Source organism: Vicugna pacos, unplaced genomic scaffold (genome assembly GCF_048564905.1).
Source record: "Vicugna pacos unplaced genomic scaffold, VicPac4 scaffold_19, whole genome shotgun sequence".
NCBI lineage: Eukaryota > Metazoa > Chordata > Mammalia > Artiodactyla > Camelidae > Vicugna > Vicugna pacos.
The window spans coordinates 63,341,847-63,367,459 of NW_027328740.1; the positions used below are offsets into that span (position 1 = coordinate 63,341,847).

The 25,613-nt window shown below is 41.0% G+C and overlaps 1 protein-coding gene across 3 annotated transcripts in view; it reads left to right on the forward strand.

Annotated features, from left to right (window-relative positions):
• The window catches only part of LOC140693130 (trafficking protein particle complex subunit 9-like), a 101,760-nt gene that overhangs the window by 25,949 nt on the left and 50,198 nt on the right, over positions 1–25,613 (forward strand). The window contains exons 5-7 of one of the 3 annotated variants that reach the window (XR_012068825.1): positions 5,542–5,645; positions 5,981–6,035; positions 24,257–24,491. The gene's annotated coding sequence lies outside the window, so the exon portion shown is untranslated. Of the gene's footprint in view, positions 1–5,541; positions 5,792–5,980; positions 6,036–24,256; positions 24,492–24,562; positions 24,827–25,613 lie in introns of those variants that run through there. The other 2 variants (XM_072957202.1, XM_072957201.1) reach the window with 2 other exon arrangements.

Genomic DNA, 25,613 nt, shown 5'->3' on the forward strand with positions numbered 1-25,613 from the left:
TTCTGCAGGCGGTTCTTCAGAGCAAGGCACTCTGTTGAGTTGACTCTTCTCTAAGTTTGGTCTGAGCAGACAGTAAAGTAATGAGTTCTGGTGGGATTGTATAATGACAGGAAGAAAGGGGAACCCGTAGTTTTTCTGGGCTAGAACACGCTTTTGGTTCCTGATTCAGTGTGTTCCATTACAGAATTGATGAGTTGTGTCTCTTCTAGGACTTGCTTTAAATAAACGCCCAGCCTAAAAGTGAAGAGTTATGTTTTATTTGGAGGGAGGACCCGAGCCGAGATGAAAGCCTCTCAGATCACTCTGAGGGACTTCTCCCAAGAGGTAGGGAAGGAGCTGGTTATATAGGAGCTTTACAACAAACACCAGGTAATTGGGACAATAAAAGTTTTCTTGTTATCTAAAGAAATCCAGGTATCTCAAGTTCAAGAATTAAGTGCTTTTCTATGTATGGGAATAAGGAAACATTTTGGTCATTGAATTCATTTCTTTGACAAGCACCTAGCTACCTAGGGCCAGTTTCCTGTCGTTTCTTATTCTGAGTCCGCTCAGAGGGCACCACTGTGAGTGGCTGTGAGGCTGGGCTGCAGGCATGTACTCGCTGGGGGTGGCAATAGCCGCTGATGTCTTGGTTTCAGTATTCTTTGTTTACTGACATGGTTGCATTATTTTCATTCACATTGTAGTATTTTCATTCACAGTGCTCCGACTTGGTCCTAAATTCGACCAATATTTTGAGAGACATTTCATGACCAATTTTGTCCCACGGTGCTAGGATGGCTCATACCTAGTTCAGCTGAAGAAATTTCTGAGCTGCCATTCAAGGTGTTAGGTTTTTTATCAGGATCTGTTGATACTAAAAGTTCTCAGGATCGCCTGTCTTACTAGTTTATTATGATCCAAAAAATGTTTGCCCTTCGTTGCTCATTTCTATACCTAGAATCACACTATTACAATTATTTTATACAGGGTTATAAATTTTATCTAATTCTTCAAGATGTTTAGCCATCATCAATCTTGTAGACCTAGTTACACATTGGGAAATGTAACAGACAACAATTTTATAAAATAGACAGGATATAAGTAATAAAGCTAGTAACATTAATAAAGGCACGAGTAAGAATTTAATAGTCGAGGAGTTACATATTTGGGTTAAAATTTTGCTTGTGTTTCCGATTGAGTTTGAGTGACCTTATGAGAAATTTCTTATTTATGGTCAGGGCCAGAGCAGGTATTAATTGGCCAGGTGAGATCGCCCAACTTGTATGTTCCACAGTTGCCTAAACAGAAATATAATTACCTTTTTAGAATAACATTTCTGAGGGCTATCTAGTTAGAGCCATGGAGTAGGGAAACCCACCAAGGTAACATAGAAGTACTAGACATAGGTAATTTACCATGAACTTAACAATTGGAGTAGTTCATAATCAAAGGTAGGAGAAATTATCAAAGTAATTGGCATACAGTCCTGGTCCGGTGTCTTGGGTCAGCTGTCTAGCTCAGATGTAGTCTTCTTCTCATCCTGACCTGGGTAGCTTTTTCTCCATTTGAGCATTGTTTTAAGGTGAGCAGTGTTCTATAGGCCAGTGCACTGCAGGGGCTGTTTCTGATAGGAAATGAATCCGAAAGTCTGTTTCCTTCAGCTTTGGTGTGTACGGTGTATTTAAGAGTACCTGATAAAGGGTCCTTCTATTCAGGTTGGAGACAGTTCTTTAAGTCATGCCTGTTCCATGATGTATAACCCCCTGGCTGCAGGTCATGGGGCATTGGAATTTTACCCAAGGATAGATTACTGAGCATCAGAAACAAACCTAGAGTATCCTTTTCATAATTCAATTAAACAGAGCAATGTGACATAACAGCAAGGAATGATCTGGAATGTGTCTTATTAAATATAGACCTCAATTAACAAAACTAGAATTTAATATCCACTAAAATATAATCTTTTTTCTCTCTAAAATTACCCTAATATTTCTCAAATACAGCCAAATGAAGACAATTTGTTTACAAGTCTGATTATTTGATCATATAGGCTTTTTTAAATTGGCTGTGTTGGAACTTTTAATAACGAGTCTCAGGGTAGAATGTTAATAAGCTTTTCTAAGGCCAGGAAAGCAACATCAAGGGCTTGTCATGGGTTTCTGCCTTACAGATTTAGGTAAATTCTTTTCTCTTTAAAATCCCTAAAATATTTTGGGATTCCTATATCTGTTAGGAGATGAACTTCCTCGTTTTTCTGATAGAGCCACTGGGGACCTAAGAGATTTTAGTCTCTTGAGGGATCAGATAGAGGGAAAAGATAACACTTCCAAATCAGATTACATAGGTATAATTCATCAAATTTCTGTGAATCATAACTTGCTTAAGGAGAAGAGTTTATTTATGTCTGGGAAACAGGTTAAAAGCCAGTAGTATTTCAGACAAAATCAAAAATTATAACCATACTCACCAGATGTAACTAATTCTTCAAATCAGTTTTCATTAGACCTTTAAAATTTCTTACCCAGTTTAGTTCAGTGCTATAGTTTGAAATTTATTAGAAACCAGTAAATCTCCTTGAAGAGAAAGCACTTTGCAAAATCACCAGAAGGAAACAATTAACTGTCTATAAATGACAAAATATTTAAAAGCATGGTTCAACACCATTACACTAAAATCAATAAATTAACCTGCATACTATAACCAGAAATATGACTGGTAACATTTTAGATATGCCATAATTTTAGGGAGTCCATATAATATGTAGAATATCTATGTTAATAATGTTTTCTCATACAATATAACCTTTGAAGATTTATTATTCATTTGACAATACCATGTATTTAACATGCCAAATGAAATTTACTAGTTTTAAATCTCTTTTTGGGATGTTTCAGGGGCACGCTGTAGCATCCCAAACTTAACTGGAGATTAAAAGAACTTTAATTAGAACTTGATACTTGGGGAGCTTATTAAAATATTTCAAAAAGCTTGGTCAGATAAACATATAGATCACTGTAAAGTAGTACTTATTCATTAAGAAAGTATGTCAAAGGTAAAGGCAGAACAGATCAGGTAAGTGGTATAATATGCTTTACATTTTGTTACTGAAAGTGAATGAACATTTTAAAAAAATTTTGTCCTCTTAACAGAGAGAAAACCAAATCTAGTCTTGTACCAGCTTAAGTCGAAGATTCATTTACTTTGCCCAAGTTGATTCTAAACTTAGCCAATTCCGACTACGTACAAAACTCTTTCCTTAGGGTTCCTCTTCCACATGCCTTCCACAGCTTTCTATAGTCATATTAGTGTGTCCCTTATTTTCTGTTCTATTCAGAAGTGACAAGCTTCAGGAGAAAGTCACTATTTTTCACTAACAAAATATAATTTCATTCTTATATCTTCCTTTACACATTTATCTTACTTTCCTAGGATACTGAGATCATTCCCTTAATAATAGAGACTACTTCAGGGTGGCACCAACCATGTATTAATATTTCTAAACACCTTTATTTCTCTGTAAGAGGAAGTTAAATCTTAATTAATTCATGTTTCAATCTTATTTTATCCAAAAATAGCATAGCTATTTAATAAAATCCTATCATTTAACTTAAAGTAGCACAAATCTAGAATTTAAAGATACCAAACATTTGGAGATTATCTTAAGCATACATTTTAAAAATATATTTTAAAAATTTACCCTAAGCTCTCATCTCATTTGTATTTAATTTACTTAAAATTTTACCACACCACATTACTATAATATTTTTTGACAAATCTGCACCAGATATAACAGGATCTTATTTGACTTTCATTAAACCTAGATACAGTAAATGTAGTATACTTAATATTGATGACTTTAAAGATGTCTATATTAATTATAACATACTTAAACTAAACAATGTCAAATATTATCTTAATATTGAATATTTTCCAGTTCACGTGAAGCTGAAATTCAATTTGGTCAGTTTTTATTTTAAAATACTTAATTTGTAAGCTCTTATTTTTTATGCCAATTAAGCAGAGCTCTTTGACTTTCATTTTTTTTTTTTTAGCTGTAGAAATATCTCACATCTATAATGTGTACGCAGGCTTATAAACAGACAAAAGCTGGAGATTTCATAGCTTCACTTTAAAACTTACTTATGAGATAAGTATAATAATAGTTGGAGTAAACTGAATTTGCTTGCTCAAATCACTAAGGCTTACTGTTTATGAAAGAGACATTTAAGATTTCTTGACAAATTCTTAAGGATCCGTCAGAGTTCTGAGTTCTAAAATGCCAAAAATTTCTTTGTTCTAAAGTTTTATCTCCTTGAGCTAATTAGGCTCAGTCCTAGGTCACTGTTTGCTGTATTTATATTTCTGATCTGCTAGACAAAGACACACGCTTCCAGTTCCCCAAAGAACTGCTCTGTCAAAGGATTCTTGAGAATCCCAATTTATTTGCGTGGCCACCATATGTACACAATACTTCTACCTTTTGTATGGCAGAGTCCAAGATTTCCTTTAAAAAAAAAAGGAAACATATATATACATACATACACAAACATAAAATACCCAGAAAAAGATAAAACGTTTACATTTCAAGGACATAGGAAGAGAAATCCAAGTTCCCCCTAAAGGGGATTTTGTTTTATGAGTTCAGAATTCCAGAAAATGTTTTTAACAGGCCTGGATAGTTACTTTCAGAGTGAGTTTTTATTTTCTAATTCCCAATTAATTTTGTTAGTTTTGTACGTATATAAACCTGGCTGTGGAATTAGTTGGAGGCTCGCAATCTGTGATTACTTTTTCTTTTCTTTCCTTTTCTGTTTTTTTTTCTTTTTTTGAAAGTTCTATTCACCATTCTAAGGTCGGGTTCTCAAAATAAAATTGCTAATAAGTTTTCCTGTAGGGACAACTCTATGGCATTAAGTATTTGCCTCTACCACTCCTGCAAGTTTCTCTGTCAGCGGAGAAAGCTGTTACCAGCCAGGAGGAGGTTCCCATTTTTCGAGTTGAAAGGTTCCTCATAAGAACTTTAATTTTATCCCAAAAAATTCAATGGAGGTAATCAAATTGAGGAAAACATTAGACCAGCCTCTTACCTAAGAACTCAGTCCTGAACCCAGTGTGTTTCAACTTGGACCCACTCGGGACTTCTCCACTGGGTGAGTATTTTCCTGGTATGTTTCCACCAGTCCCACCTCAGAGGTTTCCTCAAGGTGGGTGTTTCCTGTTACCTTTCAACCAGGCCCTACCCAGCATGTCTCCACTGGGTGGGTTATTCCCTTCAGTATTTTTCAACTGGAGGGCCAGTTACCTGGATACACCACCAAATAAATCTCAGGATCATCAACCAATATGGGAGATCCTAGAACCATGAGAAACTCACCAAAATTCATCTGGACTCCTCGAGGAGGAGGACGGGCACAAAGGACCACTGCTGCTACCAAGGCTCTGGTTCCTCGGAGAGTTCAGTTGGAGAGAAGTCTGCTCTGGGTCCCTTCATGGTGTCCAAAACTGTTGACTGAAATACATGGGCATCCTAAAAGTTAAGAGTTATGTTTTACTTGGCAGGAGGACTCGAGCAAGGATGACAGTCTCCCAGATCGCACTGAGGGACTGCTCTGAAGAGGTTGAGGAGGAGCTACGATATATAGGAGATTTACAACAAAGACCAGGTTGTTGGAACAACAAAAGTTTGCTTGTTATCTAAAGAAAGCCAGGTGTCTCAAGTTCAAGAATTTAGTGCTTCTCTATGTATGGGAGGAAGCAAATATTTGGACTCACTGAATTCATTCTTTAGACAAGCACCTAGCTATCTAGGGCAAGTATCCTGTCCTTTCTTATTCTGAGTCTGCTCAGAGGGCGCTGTTATGAGTGGCTGCAGAGGCTGGGCTGCAGGCCTTTCCTTTCTGGGGTGTGTTGGCAGCCACTGATGTCTTGGTTTCAGCATTCTTTGTTTACTGAAATGGTTGCAGTGTTTTCATTCACATTGTACTATTTTCTTTCACAGACTGATTATGGATAATCTGCAAACTTGGAAAGCAACCGAGATGGAATTACTGCAGGTACATTCTACTTTAATAAGCCGTGTGCAAACATAAACATGGAGGAATCATACAAAAGGATTTGTTGGTGTAGGGAAGGGTTTCTGCACATTACAGGTGAAGGCAAGGCAGAATTCCTCTCCTTTGTATGCAGGGATGTGAGTCCACCATTCTTTTCTGTAGTGGTTTCTGAGAACAATTTATGGTAATTAACCAACATTGACAAACGGTGGAACACAATGCATTTAAGAGCTGGCCAGCTGCAGATTGTTTATTGGAAGGTGGATTTCATAGGCAAGTGGTCAGGTGGATGGGAGAGAGAGAGATCCCAGGCCTGGGCCCAGATTCAGGTTTAAATCGCCATTTCCTCACCATAGAGCCTTGGACTAGAATGTAACCTCTCTTAACCTGTTGGTGAATCTGTGAAATGGGCATGATAATATTCCTTTGTTCCTGGGATTGTTGTAAGTTGTAAAGAGTATTATAGCACACATGAAGCACTTAACACATTGGCAATTAGCAGTGTTCACTTTGTGCGGCCACCCTGCTTGGCGTGTGTCAGAGCCATAAAGGCAGCATGTGTCTGTTGAGGGCGCACTGGTAGCCCCTTGAAAAGGTTGTGAATTTGGTGATTTCCTTAATCCTTGTAACTCTGTGTGCCATGGGCAATTATTTTCATGGACAGATGAGGAATCTCAGGGTAAAGAAGACTGTGTAATTTGCCCTAACTCAGGCCATAATTTTCGGTGCAGGGGCCTCGGTTCAGCATGGGCCCCTGGGCCTTATACCGCCTTCTTTCAGCACCAGAGCCAGATGTTGGCTCGGCTGTCATCCAGCCCAGAATACCCAGCAGGCAGCAAGACACACCTGGCCCTGTGCTGCTTGAGCAAAAACTCCGGAGTGGAGGCAGTTACAAAAGGTATAATAATAAAAACAGGCGATTGCAAAATGTGATCAGCTCTGAGAAGGAAAGGAACACATCTCGCGGTGCAGAGATGGGAGCTTTCCGGTGGGGGCTGCTCTGGGGGCGTTCATCTCAGCTAAACAAGCTCTGATGTTGCACCAAGGCAGGAAGGCAGGGCACGTGTGCTCAGGTAGACAGGGCCTCGTTGTTTATACTCATTCCCCATTTAGCGGTAGCTGTCACGAGCACTTTCGTAGTAAACAGATGTCGGCCATAATCATCCCACACTTTGCTTGGTAGTTTTTTCCCCCACTTTTGAGATGAGGTAATTGAAGCTGGGGAGTTTGCTGCATGCCCGTGATTAACTTGGAAATACCCCCCCTGGTCTTTCAACTTAGACTGGTGTGGCTGTCATGTCCCAGCCCTGTGAATGGCATCATGTAGCTTCTCCCAAGTGGCCCAAATGACTGACATTGATTTTCTTAATTCATAGGAAATGGTATGTGACAATAGGGAAAAAGGTAGTAAGAAATTGGAAAAATACAAAAAAAACCTATTCTTCCCCAGCTGGGGAAACGTGCCCTCTGTCACTCACCCCACTCACTGCCTGGCACCTCCTCCCTGCCGACTCCGTGTTCAGAAGCCACTCTGAGCCTTTGAAGAACATTTTGCCTTGTGACACTGTTGACTAAGGCCTGTGACCTCTCTGCCCCTGGTTAACTCTCGCTTCAAAGCCATTTAAATTTTATTCAGGCTCCTCCTCGCAGATGTAAGAGTAGCCTCTTTAAACTTCTTGATGCAGCTCCTTAATGAAGATCTTGTGAAGGAAACCTAGCCAAAACTTGGGGGGTATGCACATAGTGAGTGTAAGCTCAGCACTTTGTGAAGTTCAGAATCAGATGAGTGGGTGACTCAGGAAAGACTTTTTTAAGGTAGCAAGGGGAAAGTGAAAGGACGCGGGCTATGTGAGACAGAAACATCTCGATCCCAGCCAGCAAGGCACCAGCATTCAGGATGGTGTGTGGAGAGTGCAGAGTTCTCACAAAGAAAGAATTGGTGGGATCGGAGGGAGGACAGTTAGGTTTTTACTGGGGAAGGAAAACGTGGGCTGAACATTTCCTGGTTGAACAAGAGGAATGTGACATGATGTGCTTGTATTTTGGAGAGAAGGGTTTTGTGGGGTTAGGCCTAGGGAGAACGCTCTCTGGCTGGGGATTCAGCACAACAGAGAAACACAGAGAACTGGGTCAACCACAAGCCCCTGCTGGGGGAGGGGCTGCCCGCCAATTGGAGCCTTTGGTGCTGCTTCTGTCCCTTAGCTGGGGCCTAAGAGCTCCCTTCACAACCCTGTCCTGTTGATACAAGAAAAAACGTGGGGCATGAGAAGGGCTGTGTCCCAGCATTTGGTTGAGCCCCTGGGATGTGCCCCGCCGGATGTGGGTCCTTGGCTTCATGCAGGAAAGTATTCAAAAGCAAGCCAATTTTGAGTAAATGTAGATTTATTCAAAGATATATATTGAAAGGCAAGAGAAACACTACGATGTTTTGGGGTTGTATGCTCAGATTAAAAGTAGGTACTGGGATTTCAAAATTGTAGAATAGATAATCAAGATTATACTGTATAGCTCAGGGAAATTTACACAAAACTTTATGGTAACAGAGAAAAGAATGTGACAATGAGTGTTTATATGTGCACTTAAGACTGAAAAATTGTGCTGAACGCTGGAATTTGACACAGCATTGTAAAATGATTATAAATCAATTAAAAATCTTAAAAAAAAAGAATGTGAGGAAGTTTTCAAGGGATGTTTCCAGATATAAAACCGTTATTGAGCATTTTTATATTTAATATGAAATGCATTTTTATTTGAAAGTTGATCATAGTTGAACTTAATTTTTTCAAATATGGCAGGATTTTTTATTTTTTTCAATTTTTTTCTCTCTCTTTTTTTTTCTAGAGTATGAAATCTGTTAGAACTAGGGTAAAGCGTAAACAAAGCCTTGCTGACTTTAAAGTGTCATCTGTTGACTGTAATTCTTACAAAACGTCTGTATTTTGAAATAAAAATCTTTAATGCTAACTGAAAAATAAAAGTAGGTACACACTCCACAGACATAGTGTGGGACTTCTCCAAAGAGGGAGAGAGAGTGGTGACCGCGAGGTGACACTGTGTTGCTTGTTTTCATGGGCTTGGCAGTTTCATATGCTAATAAGTAGAAGGACCAGCCTTAGGGCAAGGGAATGGAATTACCACGAAGTTGGCCATTTCCCACCCTTTGACCTTTTGTGGCTAGCCTTGGGACTGCCATGGTGCCTGGGGCTTGTTATTCACCATGTTACTATTACAGTGGGTGTATAATGATGCTCAATATCTGCTAGAAATTAAATCTCTTCATCCTGAGCCTCAAGGCCTATTTGGGATTGAGTGCTTCACCATTTTGATGTTAATTGCTGTGGCCTTCCTTGAATGGCTGTGCTCTGCCCCCTTCCATCCTGTCTCACTGTGATGACACAGAGAGAGCAAAGTCCGGGCCCTGCCTGTGCTCCTGCATTTAACATGGGGAGGGGTGGTGTGGGCTGAGGATGACTCTGAGTGGTGAGAAGGATGTTTCACATTTTCCCACGTGGGACATGGGGACCTGTCAGCAGCCACCACAGATTTATCTCACGGGCATTATCACTTGTGTCACACATCTTTTTCTATTTTTCTTTTTTTTATGTATTTAATCGAAATTTAATATCAGATTTTTTCGTAAAGAAATTTCTCTTTTCCTTTTCTTTGGGGCTCTTTTTGAGGGGTAGGCAATTAGGTGTATTTATCTGTTAGTGGAGGCCCTGGGGCTTGACCACAGAACCCCTTGCACGCTAAGCATTCGCTCTACCACTGAGCTCTACCACCCACCCCATCATCTTTTTCTTTTTACTTTAGCTGCCAAGAATCTTACAGCTGAATATCTAGTCCATCTTTAACACTTACCCTGATTTCAAGGCATCTATTTTTATGACTTTACCTTCCCCTGGTTTTATTTAAGTATTGAATCTCCATTTTCTCTTCACTCTCACTTTTGTCTTTTTGTTGTTATGGTTGTTAGCAGTGTTTAAAAAATTGTTTAAATTCTCTTTTAGCAGGAAGCTGAAAGTAAATATATATGTAAGCAAATTTATCATACTTAAATGCTTTTTTACATTCTAGCTGTTTAGTAGTTGCTTAAAAACCGAATGGAATATTAAATTGATAATATTTTAAAATTATTTTTTAATTTTTTATAAAGGTATAGCTGATTTACAATATGAAATAAGTTTCAGGGTGTTCAATAGATGCACAATTTTTAATATTATGCTCCTTTTATATTTTTTGTAAATTATTGGCTATATTACCTGTGTTGTAAGATACATCCCTGTAGCGTGTTTATGTTATATGTAGCAGTTTGTATAAGAAAGTTAGGTAACGCAGAATCTGGGGCGTGGCTGTGTCTGACCCAGGTTCACGGTCACCCTGCCTGTCAGGGCCCAGGCCCTCACTCCAGTCTGCAGGGCAGCGAGTCGAGGCAGCACTCATTAGCGCTGGTATCAACCTCTGAGTGGCAGTGACAGCAGTGACTGTCTGTGGACGTGCAAAGTGTTGTTCCAGGAGCTTTAAATGCATTTCTGCATTTAATAAGTAAAGCCTTCCTGTGAGGAATCGTTTTATGTTTTTAATGAATAATATATTTTATTTTAATTTTGATAGAATTCAAACCTCCGGAAAATTTCTAGGAATAGTACAATAAACACTTAGATGCAGTTTACTTAAAAGGGCACTATTAGCCCTTTTGTGTCTGGCTTATTTTAGCATAAAGTTTCAAGGTTCATCCATGTTGTAACCTGAATCAGTACTTTATTCTTTTGGTTTGATAATATCCTTTTTCTTTTGGTTCATTTTTGGTCTATTTAAACATATTTTAATTGAAGTCTAGTCAGTTTATAATGCTGCATCATTTTCTTGTGTACAACACAACACTTCAGTTGTATAGGAAAATTCCTGTATTCATTTTCATATTTTTTTAAACATGTTACTATAAGATATTAAATATATTTTCCTGTGCTATACAGTATAAATTTGCTGTTTATTCTATACATAGTCCGTATCTGCAAATCTTGAACTTCCAATTTACTCCTTCCTATACCATCTCCCCTCTGGTAACCATAGTTTGGTTTCTATGTCTCTGTGTCTGTTTCTGTTCTGTAGATAAGTTTATCTTTTTGTTTCTTTGGCTTTTTTTTTTTAGATTCCACATGTGGGCGATCTCATACGGTACTTTTCTTTCTCTTTCTGGCTTACTTCACTTAAAATGTCATTCTCCAGGTCCATTCATGTTGCTACAAATGGCATTAATTTATTATTTTTTTATGGATGAATAGTAGTCTAATGCACAAATATACTACAACCTCTTTATCCAGTTATCTGTCAGTGGACATTTAGGTTATTTTGATGTCTTGCTATTGTAAATAGTGCTGCTCTGAACATTGGGGTGTAGGTGTCTTTTTGAATTAGGGTTCCTTCTGGATATATGCCCAGGAGTGGGATTGCTGGGTCATATGGGAGGTCAAGTTTTTGTCTTTTGAGGAATCTCTATACTGTTTTCCACAATGGCTCCACCAAACTGCATTCTCACCACACTGTAGGATCGTTCCCTATTCTCCACAGCCTTTCCAGCATTTATTGTTTGTGAACTTCTGAATGATGGCTATTCTGACTGGTGAGAGTTGATATTTGATTGCAATTTTGGTTTGCATTTCTCTGATAATGATATTGAGCATTTTTTCATGTGCATATTGGCCATTTGTATGTTTTCAATGGAGAAATGTTTGTTTAGGTCTTCTGCCCATTTTTGGATTTAATTGTTTGTTTTTCTTTCTTATCAAAAGTAAAAGCTGTTTATATATTCTGGAAATTAAGCTCTTGTCAGTTTCATTCAATGTAAATATATTCTTCCATTCCATAGGTGGTCTTTTTGTTTTGCTTACTGTTTCCTTTGCTATTCAAAAGCTTGTAAGTTTAATTAGATCCCACTTATGTAAATTTTCTTTTATTTCTATTCCTTGAGTAGAATTCTCTAGGAGAACATTGCTGAAATGTATGTCAGATGATTTGCCTATGTTTTCTTCTAAGAGTTTTATAGTGTCTTGTCTACATGTTTAAGTCTTTAAGCCATTTTGAATTTATTTTAGTGTATGCTGTGAGGGAGTAGTCTAACTTCATTGATTTACATGCTGCTGTCAAGTTTTCCCTACACCATTTGCTGAAGAGGCTATTTTTATTCTATTGTATGTTCTCACCTCCTTTGTCAAAGATTCAAAAACCAAAAGTTTGTAGGACGATTCTTGGTAATTTTGTTTATCCATTCATTGATGGATGGATATTGTTTGTAACTTTTGGCTACTCTGAAAGATACTACTATGAATATTGATGTACAAGTTTTTGTAAGAATAAGTTTTCATTCTTTTGGCTGTAGAGTTGGCCCTCCTTATGTGTAGTTTCCACTTCATGGATCCAGATGGCTGATTGTAAAGAGAATCAAACATCCTTGGGTTATGTTATCCAGGGTGGGGGGTTCCTTAAACCATCCCCCCGAGGATTCTAAGGGATGACTCAATATGTAGGAGTGGAATTGCTGAGCCAAATAACTCTAATCTTTTGAGAAAACACCAGACTTCTGCAAAGAAGCTGCACCATTGTTCCTTTCCAATGGCCGCATATAAGGTATCTCTTCCTCCTGAATGACACTTGTTATTGTCCATGTTTGATTATAACCATCCTATTGGGTGTAAAATTAGATCGCATTTTGCTATTGATTTAGCTAGTGATGCTGAGCATCTTTTCATATGCTTATTGGACATTTGTGTATCTATTTAAATCCTTGGTAAATTTAAAAATTGGGTCGATTTTCTTTGTATTGTTCAGTTGTAAGCATTTGTTATATATCCTGGATACTAGTCTCTTATTACATATATGCTTTGTAAAATGTTTTTCCTATTCTGCAGATTGTCTTTTCACTTTAGTTTTCTTAAACATTAAAACAATTTCTTTATAGGGGAGGTAATTAGATGTATTGATTTATTTTATTTTTCTTGCTAAGCACGCACTCTATCGCTTGAGATACCTTCTTCCCCTGTAATTTCACTTTTTTGATGATGTCATTTGAAAGAAAAAAGTTTTAATTTTGATGAAGTCCAGTTTATCTGCCTTTATCTTCTGTCACTTCTGCTCTTGGTATTGTATCTAGGAAACCAAAACCTATCCTAGGACCACAAAGATTTATAATGTCCCTTCTTTTAGAAAGTTTATAGGTTTAGTTTTTATATTTCTGTCTGTGATACAATTTGAATTAATTTTTATTTGTTATATACAATATGGGGGTCCAGATTCCAGATTCATTCTTTTGCCTGCAGATACCCAGCTGTCCCAGCAGCATTTGTTGAATAGACTCTTCTTTCAATGGAGTGTTGTTGGCACTCTTGTGGAAACCTTACTGTAAATGTAAGTATTTCCCCTCTGGGTTTTTATTGTGTCTCACTGATTTATTTATCCAAACTTATGCCATCACTATACTGACTTGAGTACTATAGCTTTTTAGTAAACTTTAAAATGAGTCCTCCAAATTTGTTCTACTTTTTCAAGATTGTTTTGGCTGACCCCTGTCCCTTGCACTTCCATATGAATTTTGGTATCAGTTTTTCAATTTTTGCAAAGAAGTCAGCTGGAATTTTGATAGGGATTCCACTGAATATGTAGATCACTTTGGGGAGTCTTAACATTTTTAACAATATTGTCTACCATTCCATGAACATGGGATGTCTTCCGTATATGTAAATCTTTTAAATTTTTTTGGTGATACTTCAAAATATTCAATGTACAAATCTTGTAAATTTTTGTTAAATGTATCTCTCATTTCATTTTTAATGCTGTTGTAAATGGAAAGGCTGAGCTTCTTAAGGGTGGGAGTATATATCAATTTGTTTATTTCTAGGATTCCTACACTGCAAATACCCTAGGTTTAAATTTGCTACATAAATCTATCCACATCGCTTCCCACCCCCGTGTTATAAGAATCCAAGACCCAAGTTAGGCTACCTGAACACCTATGTGGAAGTGAGAAATGAGACCCTTGGGTGGGGTTTTGTGCAGATGATACTTAGAGCTTATTCAGGATGGCTTTATCTTAATTTCTTTTAAACAACCCTTTTGGTGTATTTAGTCAGATATATTAAGAACATGCCCTTTGATATGCAGAGGAGCTAAGACTATCATTTTCAAATAATTTCTAGTGAGAGTGTTGTATTGAAACCCAATTTGCATCAATTTTTGAAGATTTATGTTTCAGGAGCTTTGACTAAACAACACATGCCTTTATTCAATAACGACAACTAAATGCTCAAGCAACATGAAAGAGTTTGAGCAAACTGCCCCCGCCCAGTAGTGCTGGTTGGCTGCAGCTGTAAATGGAGTCAGCGCTTACCTCTCCCAGTACACTTGTGCTGATCTGCTCAAAGGGGTTCATCCAACAGTTTGTCTGTAGTCTATTGGACAAAGCCATAAAGCATTGATTTAAGGTTGCTGGAGTGCAATATATTCTTATTAATATTAAGTAAGCACATATTGAGTGCTTACTGTATGATGGAATTGTCCCTCAGCCTCACATGAATATTATTTCTCTTAAAACCTCACATATTTCCTTGTTATTCTCACTTTACAGATAAGGAGACTGAGAATTACGTCTTCTCTCTTTTGGGGGGAGCTCATTATCAATGACTTGAAGTTGTAAGGAAAAAGATATTGTTTCATCCTGAAAAAATATTTTTTTGAGAGTCAGCATTGAAGAGGGTGACCACTGAAGAAGGTGATCATTGTTCGAGTGAGATGAGCCCCAGGTTGTACGGAGTCAGCATCTCTGTCCTGGACACGGCCAGTGCAGAGCTTCGTAGTGGGTGAGGCGGCGCGGCCGCGCAGGGAACGCGGATGCCGTGCCGTTGGGCTGTGCTCAGGCCAGGTTTGGCTTTCCCTTAAGGACAGTGGACCATCATTGACAGATTTTAAGTAGGGGAGTGGGGTGCTCTTGTAGATCACTTTTGTATTGTAGAATGCTTGGAAACATTTAGAAGGCTCGGCAGGAGGTGATGTGATGAGTCAGAGTAGGGTGGCTGTGAGGTGTAGCAGTGTTCAATTTTTAAGTGGTTTTCAGTCCCAGGTTTGTGGCTGAGTAGCCGTGTCACTTTGGATGACACACTCAAGGAAGTGAAACAATTTAATCAATTAAAGAAGTGAAGTACCAACTTCCCAGGACTGCTGTGGAGATCCAGTGATATAATGTGGCAGTGTGGTTCCCAGCAGAGTCAGTGCTGAGTGAGTGCCAGTGAGTACCTGGAAAAACAGGTGTGTGTGGTGGGGCTCGGTGACTGTGGAAATCTGGGCCCTGAAGGAGAGGTCCTGTCACATCTGTGAGTGATGGGCCCGTGCTGGGAGAGGCAGGGAGACCTTGCCCCCCGACCAGGAGCCCTGGGCAGGCCTGCTATGGGAGGAGATCAGTGAAGTCAGGTCTTTGTGGAGTTGGAGGTGCCCTTGAGACATCTAAGTGCAATGTCACGAGCTCAAAGAGGAGGTCTGGGCCCGGGCGGTGCACTTTCCTATAATCTCAATCCCTGAGGACGCAGAGGTATTGATCACTGAACGTGAACTCATACTTTACAGGACAAGTGAATAGTAGTATCATCTCTGTCATCAAAGCTCAAGTCTCTTTATTCATCACTCATTTTGCTACTTGGGTACTTACAGGGCGGTTCTTCACTGCCCTCCCCTGGGCTCAGGCTCCACAGTAAAGAGCTGGTGAGCCTCCCTCTTTTCCAAAAGAAGACACATTTAGCTAGTAGCCTTCTATACCTCACCAGACGTAGAATTTTAGTTTGTTGTTTTAATTCTATTTTCTGTTGGCCATCTCCTGACAGGAGAGAAGTTTTACCTCATGGTCATGTTTCAACAAGCTGTTACAGAGAATTGCTGATCTGATCCATAGTGTATGGATTCTATTAACTTTGTAGAGTATTTCTCATTTGTCTGTCTTTGCCCTTTAATTTTGTATGCCACTTCAAGGCTCTATCCTATATGTGGCCTTATTTTTTTTAATTAAAAAATGTCTGATAGTTAAGAAAACAAAAGCAAAGAAAAAATGCACATGATATCTAAATTTAGAAAATATCTAGTGTGTTTCCTGCCTCGGCAATGGAGGGATATAGAAACTTGTTAAAACCTTCATTACACAAGTTCCTTAAAATATTGATTAAGAAATAAAACCTTCCTTCCTCATCTTTCAAGCTGCACAGCTCATTGTCAAGAAAGTGAGGGGAAATACTCAGAATCCAAGACAAACCAGAAAGGGATTCCGGGAAGTAAGCAAGCCTTAGAAGCGCTGGGGGGCCGTTTGGCTCCTGAGCTGGGTTTCAGTTGCCCTGACAGGAGGGCATGAGGTGAGCCCCAGGCCTCTCACACTGCGAGTTGGATGACTAATCATATGTATGGCCAAGCAGATCCCGAGAAGCATGGTTTACTAAAGGGTGAACTAGGAAAAAAAATATTCCTCAAGGCAAGAAATTAAGAAAAGTCAATTTTGTTGGAAGAGGGGAAAATTAACAAATCGAAAGTAAGGATATAATTTAAAGCTGTTCTGGCATGAGAGTAACCACAAACTCCTGGCAGAAAAACACAGCTACTTCTGGAATGAGAAGATGTGTTTTGAATGGATCAGTGAACAGCCATTCCGAAAAAGGCCTCCAGAGTCTTGTGGATCAAGATACTGGACCGCAAACACCTCCCTTCCATGGTCTCATTTAAGTAACCAGAAAGGTTTTAAAGGAAATAAGCCATAATCATAGTTCTATTTATTGACATTACTATATGCTAGGAATTCAGAGGTGACTATGAAGTTGTCTCATCTTTTATGGACCTTACTTTCTCTTTGGGGAGACAAACTGACATAGTTGGGTAGCTTGGTGGAGGGAGGTGTTAGTCTGTTGCAATTAGCTAGGAAAGGAGGTTAAGAAATCAGTGAAGAGTGGCTGAACTTTTTACTTGAGGACAGTCTTGTTCAGTTGGCTTTTAATTGCAGGCTCAATGAGCTTTCACTGGAGGGAATAGATCATATGGAGGATGCACTTAGCTCAGGCCTCTTTAGAATGGACAAGTGAACCTGGAGAAAAACAGTCAAATCTGTGCAGACATTGAAATTCACTTGAACATGCTCCATCCCTGAGCGAAAAATAGGACAAATATGTAGCATTTCTTGAGGACAGGGTAGTGGTTTTTAAGGTTCTGTAAGAATGAATCCCAGGGAACAGAGATGGCCAGTTGTCAAACTGTGAATTTGCTCTTTGGACGGTGTACCCACCAAGGGTATTGGATCTTTATAGACTTCCATTTCTCTTTAATACATGTCAGGTGATGAGGTCGTGTGCACAAGCATTTGGCACCTCGTCTAGGTGACTTTGGTTACCTGCCTAGAAGCGCAGGCACAGCTGCAGATGCGTCATATATCTTGCCACCCTTCCCGTTCCCTGGCTCCGTGATCAATGCAGAGTGGTTCCCTGTTGACCTGTCCGTCTCCTCTGTGACATCATAACCCATGAAAAGACCAGAGCGTATTAACTTGGCTTTGTTAAATTCAAAAGTACAGATCTAAAATGGAGTCAGATTTGTTCTTTCCTATTTAAGTAGTGCCATGGAGAAGGCACTTTGGGCAGCTTCTTATAGGGTCCAGGAGGCTTTCCCTCTCAGCCTCTGGGCGCCTCTATTGCAAACCCTTCATAGCTGTCTGGCTTACTGGAAAATCACTCCGACTGTTTTGCCCTGAATATGTGTTCTGTTTATAACTCATCCCTACACCTTGGAAAACAACTCAATAAAAACTCAGTGGGTTTTCCACCAACCATGGGCAGGAGTGAGGGATAGTATGTTATAATATTATTAAAAAAAAATAATAATAGAATACTTAAAACAGCGCTGGGCACATAGGAGAGAGTCAATAAATACTTCCTGGCTTAAATCAAAAGTGATGGCTCATCGATTCCATGGCTGCTGTATTTGCTGTTCTAGTTATTCCTTTGATCCATTACATTTTTTAACTGAAAAACAAATACATGCATATGGTTAAAAAAATTCAAACACAGCACTAAAATACACAAGTGAGAGAAGTTTTCCCTAATTCTCTGTTCTTTCAGCCCTCCCTGGAGATGCCACTGTTTACTATACTTTGTGTGATTTTCCAGATATGCTATGCACATTCCCCCCTATGTATGTAAATTCCCTTAAAGTTTTAGTTATATTTAACTTAAAGTGCTATAAACCCTGAAGTGGCTTCTTCCTCGGTAATAGAAAAGAACAAACCTGTCTCCATATTAGACCTGTTCCTTTGACTTTAATCCTGTGCTCTGCCTCCTAGGCTTCATCTTGCTTGTATAAAAATGTGCCTATAGCCTGAAATATACAGGAGAGCCTATTCTGAAGTCTCTGCCCTTTAAGGATATTTAACACATTTTCATTCATAAAAAGATTAAGAGGTTCAGAATAGAAAATAACGTTTGTTTTCTTGGAGGTTTACAGATTTGCCCAGCCAGGCAGGTAGCTGCAAGAACAAAGGATTCTAACAACAAATAATTCCTACACCAAGAAGTTTGCAACAACCAAGCACGTAGGAAAGGAGCATGAATTCTGACTTGGGTTGATGGTTTTCCAACATTAGTTTGCCATCTAGGTCTACAGAAACTTGCTATTCCATGCTCCAACACCTGGTCTCCCAAATTATTGGCCTGTCCTGCACTGAGGAGAATGAATTTGGACTCGGTAACACTCTTATCTACCTAGCAAGCTGGGCACTGGAACTGAGGGAAGCTCTCCCACACCCAGGGACCTACTGTGACCCCTTGATGTTTCCCCTATGGTGGGGTGTGGTTTACTAAGGAGGGATGGGGACTATGCACCAACAATCAGGCTGTCTGCTCCCTCTGGGGCTCTGATCTTGTACCACCCCGCTCCCCGCCAGCCCAACACCTGGGACAGTGGAGCTAAGGCAGAGATATTGCCTGTCTGTTTCCTAGCGTGTAAAAGGGGAAAATGTACTCTTCCCAAGGTAGATCTGAGCGACAACACCCGCGGGTGCTTGGTTCCCAGAGCAACAGGAAACCCAGTTCCGCGTGGGGGCAACGGGTGTGATCCCCATAGGGGTTCTGCAGAGGCCTCGGGTGAAGGGCTGGACCAGGGAGATAAATTTGGGCTGTGGGCCTTGAAGGGTTAGAGAAGGGTACAGAGGCAGGACTGCTGCCTGTTTCAGGGTGCGACCAGAGGTAAAGATTTATCTCTCCATCTCTGCTACTCCCCTCCCCCCCTCCAGATTACTCCCTTTTCTCTGCACCTCCTGTCCATCTGTCTACCTCCACTTTTCCCCTCCTCCTCCCATCTTCTCCCTCCCTCACTTCCCCAGCTTCTCTCACAGAACCCAGAGGATCGCTGACCCTCCTGCGCATGCGTAGTCAGTGCCAGCTGGACCGTGAATTGGAAGCCCCAACTGCGAGCCGAGGATCGGCCCCAAAGGCATCTCAGCTCTGTTGCCCGGTAGGCCTTTGGCTCCTGCCATGGGCCGGGGCCTCCGGCTGTAGAAGTACAAGGTGGGGGGCTCACCGGAAAGGTTCAGGCGGCTGCGGGAGGGCAGTCGGCGTGTCACAGCCCGTGAGGGCGCGAGTCAGCGTGTGTTCAGCTAAATTGCTCGGGCCAGGCCCCTCTGCCCCTCTGCCCCGGCCACAGCTACCCAGGGACAGGTGTGCACATGCCGCCTCTCGCCCCAGCCGGGCTCCCCTCAGTCCGCGACTGGCGTCCCCTTCCCCTCTCCCGCCCGCCAGTCCTCTCCTCCCGGGCTTCCTCTCCTCGGCCGCCGGCCCGTCCCCACCCATGGGCGGGCTGCGTCCCGGACGGGCGGGGTCTGCGGACCCGGACGGGGGCGGGCGGCAGGGGCTGGCCTCCGAGCGGGGCTGCAGCCCGCGTCCCCAACCCCCCTCTTTCCCTGCCCCGCAAACCGGGGCTGCCCTCGTCTCCCTTTCCTGCTCCCTGAGGACCAGCTCAGTGGTGTGGGCACTGCTTCTCAGGCTGAGAGCCTCAGGCTGTAACGCCCAGCTTCTCTTGGTGAAGTTGGCAAAAGGGAGCTTCAGTGCTGAGTGAGCTTCCGTCTCCTCCCTTAGTGTTTCTGCCCCAGGTAATTTTCTTGAACACTTTCAGGTGTTATGATGGCTGTGCTTGTTAATGTCACGTGTTTTTATAGTGAGAGAGAGAGTTCTGTGTTGAAAGCAGGGTTTGGTTCAGTTAAAAATAAGCTGAATGCATGAGTCTGTGACATCCTCCAGGCTTCCCTCTCCCAGGGTGAAACGTGTGACCGTGGATTTTAGAAAGATAGTTACAGTCCCAAATAAGTCCAGCACAGCTAGTGTGTGTTAACAGAAACAGCACCACCAGAAGCTTTGGAGACCTAGGGACATTGCAATCCTAAAGAGCTCCTGGCACTGTTTGGTTTGTTTTGGTTTTTTGTTTTTCTTAAATTGTGTGGCAGACTAGTTGTATAGAGGGGAAAATAATTGTCAAGAAATTTTTTTTTCATATAACAGCTTTTTTGTGATATTGTTCACACACCATGAAGTCCATCCATTTAAATGGTACAATTCAGCAGCTTTTAGCATATTCACAGTGGTGAAACCATTATTATTCCAGAACGTTTTCATCACCTCAGAAATAACAGTGGAAATCAATGACCTATCCACTCCTCCCCAGTGGTGGTTCTAAAGAAGTTTCTTGGCTGTTCCTGACCATAAATTATCTTGTTACATTCCATGAAAAATCTGGTAGGTATTCTAATCAGAATTGCATTGAATCTATCAAAACAGGAAGAATTAATGTCTTTATGGCTTAAAATTCTTCTAAGCATGAATAAATCTGGGACCCTATATTTTCATCTGTCCAGAGCCTGGCCCTTGGGAAGTCCTCACTACTTGTTGGGCTTGTGAATGATGAGATTCTATACATCGTTAGTTGCAACTGTTGCCTTTCACAGGAGAGAAAAGTAACCTCAGTGAAGCAAGTGACTCTCTGTTGGTCAGAAAGAGTGACAGCCAGTGCTGGAGTGATCCAGTTGACTTGGTGCTTGCAACCAGAATTCTCCACCACCTACAGCTAAGGGGATTAGAGTTTTCTTTTATTTTTTCTTAATGGCGTTGCTTTTATTTTTACTTATTTTTTAAAATTATTTTTTATTGAAGTGTAGTCAATTTACAATGTTAGTTTCAGGTGTACAACAGAGATTCAGTTATAAACATATTCCTATGTATATACATATGTTTTAGATTATTTTTAGTACAACTCATTACAAGAAATTGAATATAGTTCCCTGTGCTATATAGTAGGTCCTTCTCATTTATTTTATATTTATTAATTTGTATCTGTTAATCACCCCTTTCCTGCCTGCTAAACACAGTTTGCTTTCTATGTCCATGAGTCCATTTCTAGCAGCACCGTTTTTCCTAGTAATATATGCTAGTTGGCTGTTTTCAGTTTCAGTAATTCCATCTTATCTGTGGGCGCTTTTCTTCTGGTGGGCCTTTATGTGGTTTGCATATGTGGTAATAGAGATCTGTATTTGGGAGAACTCCAGGCCTAGTGTCGTCCCTGGTATGGAGCACCCACTGAGCTGATGCTTGAACTGTGAAAAAAGCATAGTAAATGTTGGAATTTCCACTATGTTTGAGACTTCCAGGTTTCTATAATCTGTTTAGCCCACCTTAATATTGACTGCACCCATACTGGGTAATTTGGTGGAACTTCATGGTATGGTGGTGTAGAGACAGGGAGTTGTATGCTTCTTCTCTTTCCTTTTTCTAACACTCATTCTCCTTGGCCCCCCGGATCCTCACCCAGAATTGCCCAGGGATGGTTTGGTGCTGTGCTGAGGCAATATCTGTTAATAAGGCACTTTCCTCATATCTTCTGAGCCTCTATTTGATTCTCTGCACAAAGAGGGCTTAGACTAGATAAGTACTTTTCAGTTTCTTTTTAAGCCATGTTTCCTTTGAGAAACAGAAAATGCAAATCTCTCCTCCCATTGTAACCCTTTAGATTTTGATAATTCCTCCAAGAGTGACATAGCTGTTTGTGTAAAATGGATGTGATTGTGATTCCAGGTGGCACAGAAAAGACTCTTCAGTGATTTATTGCAAGGAGAGGGCAGGAAAGGGTCAGTATGTCACACTTTCTAGTGTGAGAACTGGAGCAGGGTCTTGGGTTTAAATACGGTGTCTGACGTGGCCTCTCTCTAAACTTGTACAATGTGATAAACCTCTCTCCCTCAGTTTCTTGATGTGTCAAGTTGGGGTGATAATATTTTAATGCTTTTGTGAAACATTATACACATAAGCCATTTGTGTCTTGGTAGAAACAAGACCTGCTAGGGAGTCAAGGATTTCTTTAAAAAAAAAAAAAACTTGTCCATAGCACTCTGTGTGTATTTTGAAGTTTCTGGACAGTGAGAGTTGAGTTTAAAGTCCATTGTGGGACAGGTTGCCCATGGTTCTCTGTGCCACAGATTGCCCCCTCCTCCCCAGTCCTCTTCCTCTCAGACCAGGATGAAGTTCCCTAGTAGATTTACACAGAGGTTTTGTGGAAATGGCTCTTCATTTTATTGTTTCACCAAGGAGGGCTGCCATCATGATCTCTGCGATCAGGTTTTGGTGACCTGAAGGCTATGCAATTGGGGGTTTCTATTTAATGAAAAGAAAAAAATTATGAATACAAATTTAGACCTAGGGTAGTTACAGAGTCACTTGGAAGTGGGGACCATTAGCTTTGTTTGCTTCAGGTGCAGTGGCCTCTGGCCACGAGGACCCATCCTCGTGCTCTGAAGTTGGAGGGACTAGTGGGTTCAGTGGGAAATTTAACTGAGTGTATCTCGTATGCTGGGCATTGTCCTATTTTTGCTGTGTGTTCCGTATTTTAGACAGTGAGCTCATTAACCTCAAAAGCATCTTTAAGAAACTAGAGTTTTATTTTAAGATGTAATGTAGATTCCCATGTAGTCATAAGAGATAATATGGAGAGGGCCTATGGACTCTTTGCCCAATTTTCCTAAATGGTTCTGTTCTTGCAAAGTTGGGGTACAATTCATTACTGACTCACTAACACTTTGAGGTTTGTATTATTGCCCTCATTTCTATTCATTATTTAACTGGGGCTTAGAGAAGCACACAGGTCTGCCCTGGTCACCCACATGGTAAATGTAGAGTCAAGTGGAATGTGGGCTTGGGATTTCCAGGAAGTACCATTATGATGGTCTGTGGCAGGGAGCAGCATTCACTTTGCTTGTTTATTCATTCATTCAACAAACACTAATTAAGTAACCTCAGTGGGTCAGATGCTTTCATAGCGTTATCTAATCTTTCAGCAGTACTGATGATCAGGTAATATTTTCTTTTTTAATCTGAGAAAATTAGCTCTTAGTATTTATACCCCCCCAAAGGATATATAGCTCATAAAGGAGGGATAGTAAATCTGTACAGTCCCCCCTTTTTATGCAGGTGGTACCCTAGGCATTTTACATTTGCAAACTTCCATAATCCAGATATATTCTTGTACGTCAAGAATTTTTTTTTAATTGAAATATAGTCAAGTTTACAATGTTGTGTCAATTACAAGGTGTTTTTCAACTTTGAATTAAAAAATGTTTTTTGATTAGGATAATTAGGTTTATTTATTTGTTTCATTTTTTAAAATGAGGTTCTGGGGATTGAACCCAGGACCTCGTACATGCTAAGCACGTGCTCTACCACTGAACTGTACCCTCCTCCCCAGGGCAAGTTTTCTTATCCATTATTCTACAGCTTAGGATTTCAAATAAATTGGAGGTGAAATCCAGATGTTTTGATCCCACTGTGGTTCTTTTGTTTATATTCTGCTGAAGCGGGTTTGGGAAAGCAGTTCCTTTGTTCATTTGTTTATTCAGCAGTTTTGAGCACTGATTTTGCATCAGGGTCTGGCTAGGTGCTTGGAAACAGAAAACAAGGAATGACCCTTCTCTGCAGGGTCAGGAAGCCTAGACCAAAAGCTAGGTAATGTGATCCGAGTTACGTTAGCCATGTGCAGACTCTGAGGACAAACTGTACCCCTGGCTTTGCTTGGACTTCCCTTGCCTTCTGGCTGGTACACACCAGGTCACCGCAACCCAGAGGTGCCTGCATCCCACAGCAAAGTATGAACATCGATCTCCTCTCCCCTCTCGGCAGGGCCTGCAACATGAGCATCCCTGACTATGTGCAGTGTGCTGAGGACTTCAAGACCCTCCCCGTGGTGGTCCAAGCCGTTGGGATCATCTCAGAGGAGAATTTCTTTTGCATCTATAAGTGAATCCCCTTGGTGAGCCAGATCAGCCTGTTCGGCTCCCAGTTGGCACTCTTTATCCACTACAGGCACCATTATGCGCCCGAGAATGGGTGGAGCGAATTCCAGACCAACCGCAAGCTCGTGGGCCTTGTCACCATTAGCGACTGCCTCTTGGCTAAGGCCTTCGATAAGCTCCACGTGCAGAGGAACTGTATGGCACCTCGCTTAATCACTCTCAGCTCTTTGTCTTTGTGCTGCATGGGGAGGTAGCCGAGCAGACAAGCACCGACGTGTCTTTCAATCTACGAGGGCTGCAGGGTGGTGAAGAGGATCAAGGATTTCCCTGAGTCACTCTTCATCTTGCTAAAGTCTAAGTGGCTGGATAGGGCCCTCAACAATTCTGGGGACAAGATCCCCCTCCTCTGCATCCTGTTTGAGAAGGAGGACTTCATGGGACTGGACACAGACTGAAAGTAAGTTTACCTGTCGGCCCATCCACCCTGGCTCTTTGCCGTTTTGCTTCCCTACATCCAGAAAGGGATCAGGAAGGAAGAGGGCTGTCTTGTAGCGAAGGGTGGAGGGAGGTGCAGCCCTCCGGTTTACAGACACTTAAAAGTGAATCCACTTTTGTTTCAGAGAGATCCTTTTAAGGTTAGTGTGGACACATCCTCCTGCTTTTCAGCCAGGAACCCTGGTGGGACCCTTGGAGTTGCTGTCCAATAGGTTAGACACAGCCACTGATGCTAGGAGCGCTGGAGAGTAGGCTGGTCTGTGCTGAGATGTGCTGTAGGTCAAATGCACATCAGATGCTGAGACTTGTCAAGGAAAAAGAATGTAAACTATCTTGTTACTTTCTATATTGATTACATGTCAAAATCATAGTATTTTACATACAGTAGAACAGTAATATCTGTTCTTAAAATCAGTTTCTAGTATTTGTTTTTTGTTTGTTTGTTTACAGTTTTAAATATGGCAACTGGGAAACTTTCTTTAAATGGCTCTCATTTCTTTTCTGTTGTGCATCCTGTCCTGGGACAGTCTCATACCTTTGCTTTTAGATGAGACGCTGAATCCCGAGACGCAGAACGAGGAGCTGGTTGAGCTGGGGGTGGAGCCGGTGTCTCCTGCCTCCCAGGTCCAGCACCTGCACGGCTCAGGCCCTCTCTTCCTGCCCGACAGCCACCATGCCAAGTTAGGACATCAGAAACACCGCCAGGGACTTCTGAATGAACTCCTTTCGCAGGGAAAGTTTTGTCACGG